General features: G+C 30.4%; 1 protein-coding gene across 1 annotated transcript in view; it reads left to right on the forward strand.

Annotated features, from left to right (window-relative positions):
• The first annotated feature begins 1791 nt into the window (after window positions 1-1791).
• The window catches only part of LOC310989767 (serine/threonine-protein kinase WNK4-like), a 34179-nt gene continuing 32844 nt past the window's right edge, over window positions 1792-3126 (forward strand). Inside the window, exon 1 of the mRNA XM_083976915.1 lies at window positions 1792-2019. The gene's annotated coding sequence lies outside the window, so the exon portion shown is untranslated. The remainder of the gene's footprint in view (window positions 2020-3126) is intronic.

Genomic DNA, 3126 nt, shown 5'->3' on the forward strand with positions numbered 1-3126 from the left:
CGGTGCATTGTGGGAGTCGGAGCGCAGAGCGCAGACTCAGGGAGTCGATCACAGAGAGATCGATAGCAGCAGCTGCAGTTGTTTTGTTTTTATTTTATACATACACATACACATCCCTCATCAAACTCATCAAATACGCAATCCAACAACTCCACCACGCTCTGGTGGACAAGTTGTGAGCTGCACATTCACCACGCTATGAGATAATAACACAACGTTACCACACAGAGTTGTTTTAGAGGGAAATACAGAGACTGTTGATGAAAAACTGTCCCTGAAGGCAACACGCATCAGCGGTTTTGCATGAATTTCCCTCTAAAACAACTCTGTGTGGTAACGTTGTGTTATTATCTCATAGCGTGGTGAATGGTAACGAACCTACTGCTATGACTTAACTTGGTTATGGTGAGAGGACCTGACTGAATGTTGAACTATCAGAGAGTCGATCACAGAGAGATCGATAGCAGCAGCAGCAGTTGTTTTGTTTTTATTTTATACACATCCAGAAACTCTGTGTCTCTTCTGAACCCTCTGGACTGTTTCAAACCCTCAACACTCTCTCTTTCTCTTTCCAAATCAGTCATTTACCCTAGTTCTCTCCTTATTTATTTTATTTTATTTTATTTATTTTTCACTGTAAAAAAGGCGTTATATAAATGTAAGTATAAATGTAAGGGGTAGACAATATAAGTTTGCTTCTTTCTGCCCCCTTTCATTCAAGAGTTACAGTATTGTCGTTTTATTTTTTAGTTTTTATGCTCGATTTTCAGTTTGTTTTGTTTTTATTTTAGTTCTCTCCTTATTTATTTTATTTTATTTTATTTATCTCGTTTTTCACTGTAAAACGACCTTGAGTTTCTTGAAAGGCGCTATATAAATGTAAGTTATTATTATCATATTATTATATATATTAAAATAAAAACATAACCAAAACCAAAAACCCAACAAAATAAATACATATTTACATCTATTTACACTTTATACAATTAAAAATAGGGGTTATCCTTTCAAATAATTGAGGTTTTTATTGATTTGTGATGTTTTTATAGCTTTTCAGTCTGTCATACCCTGTAGTGTTTGAATCTAGCAGGTTTTTTATTTTAAATTCCTGAGTCTTTGATCTTTTTGAGGACCTTTTACATTTGTGAATGTTTCCTGTACTAAATTAATTATTAATTATTAACAAAACATTTTTTCTTTGCCCTCAAGGCTTTTCTCACCACACAGGAGAATCATATCTTATTTTAGTTGTAGCCTAGTTGTTGTTTATCTCGGGTTGCAGATGAACAACAGCAGATGAATCAGCTCCTACGTCACGGTCTAGTAATGACGTCAGCTGTGAGGTGAGACACTTCCTGTTTAACTTAACTCACCTGAGAGACTTCACCTGTTAAACCTTACTGTGACTCCACATGACGAGACTTTTTACATTTAATTAGATTTATTTAATCAATTCAAATTAATAATTTAATGTAACAAACACACACAAACAAACAAACAAACTAATAGACAATGAAAATAAACAAACCAGTTAGTTTGATTCTCTGAGTCATTATGAGCTTAATTAATAATCAGTTATAGGCTATTGATTGATTATTTATTGGCTCTGTTGGAAAACGTGATTTAATATTGATCAGAATTAAGAAATAAAGTCGATGTAGAGTAAAAACTATGAAGAGAAACGTGTGTGTGTGTGTGTGTGTGTGTGTGTGTGTGTGTGTGTGTGTGTGTGTGTGTGTGTGTCTATCAGGCAGGTGACAGGTGTCCGGGGGGCGGGGCCTGGAGCAGCGCGTGCAGCTGCTCAGCGCTGATAGAGCTCGCGCCGTGTGAGGCTCTGCACAACTTCTCAGGAGGAGAAGAAGAAGCAGGAGGGTCTGTGTGTGTCTGTGAGTGTGTGTCTGTGTGGGTCTGTGTGTGTGTTGGGTCCGGGACTGAACCGGACTGGACCGGACCGGACCGCGGACTCGAACCTGAAGGTGGACTGTGACCTCAGTAAACCACTGCACCGCTGCTGCCAAGGTGAGAACACTGTCACAACACAATGTAACTACACAATACAATATAGGCTAACACAATAGCTATAACACAACACAACATAACAAAACATAACATAATATAACACAATATAACATAATATAATATATAATACAATATTATATTATAGGCTATTATATAATATAATGTAGCCTAATATAAACATAACACAATAGGCTATAATATAATATAATACAACATAACATAATATAATGTTAATATGATATAATGTAATACAAGACAATACAACATCACATTACATGACATAATATAATATAATATAACATAATGTATATATCGTATTATATTATAACACAACATAACAATACAATACAACATAACATGAAATAACAAATCACAACATAACATAACATCACGTAACATAATATAATATAATATGATATTGTAATGTAATATAATATAATATAATGTCATTTAATGTAATATAATATAATATAATGTAATATAATATAACATAATATAATATAATGTAATGTAATATAATATAATGTAATGTAATATAACATAATATAATGTAATGTAATATAGTGGAATGTAATGTAAAATAATATAATGTAATGTAATATAATATAACATAATGTAATGTAATATAACATAATATAATGTCATTTAACATAACATAATGTAATGTAATATAATCTAATATAATGTAATGTAATATAACATAATGTAATGTAATATAGTGGAATGTAATGTAATATAATATAACATAATGTAATGTAATATAATATAACATAATGTAATGTAATATAACATAACATAATGTAATGTAATATAATATAATGTAATGTAATATAACATAACATAATGTAATGTAATGTAATATAATATAATGTAATGTAATATAATATAACATAATGTAATGTAATATAACATAACATAATGTAATGTAATGTAATATAATCTAATATAATGTAATGTAATATAATATAACATAATGTAATGTAATATAACATAACATAATGTAATGTAATGTAATATAATCTAATATAATGGAATGTAATATAACATAACATAATGTAATGTAATATAACATAACATAATGTAATGTAATGTAATATAATCTAATAT

The sequence above is a fragment of the Trachurus trachurus genome (assembly GCF_905171665.1).
Source record: "Trachurus trachurus genome assembly, chromosome: 8".
NCBI lineage: Eukaryota > Metazoa > Chordata > Actinopteri > Carangiformes > Carangidae > Trachurus > Trachurus trachurus.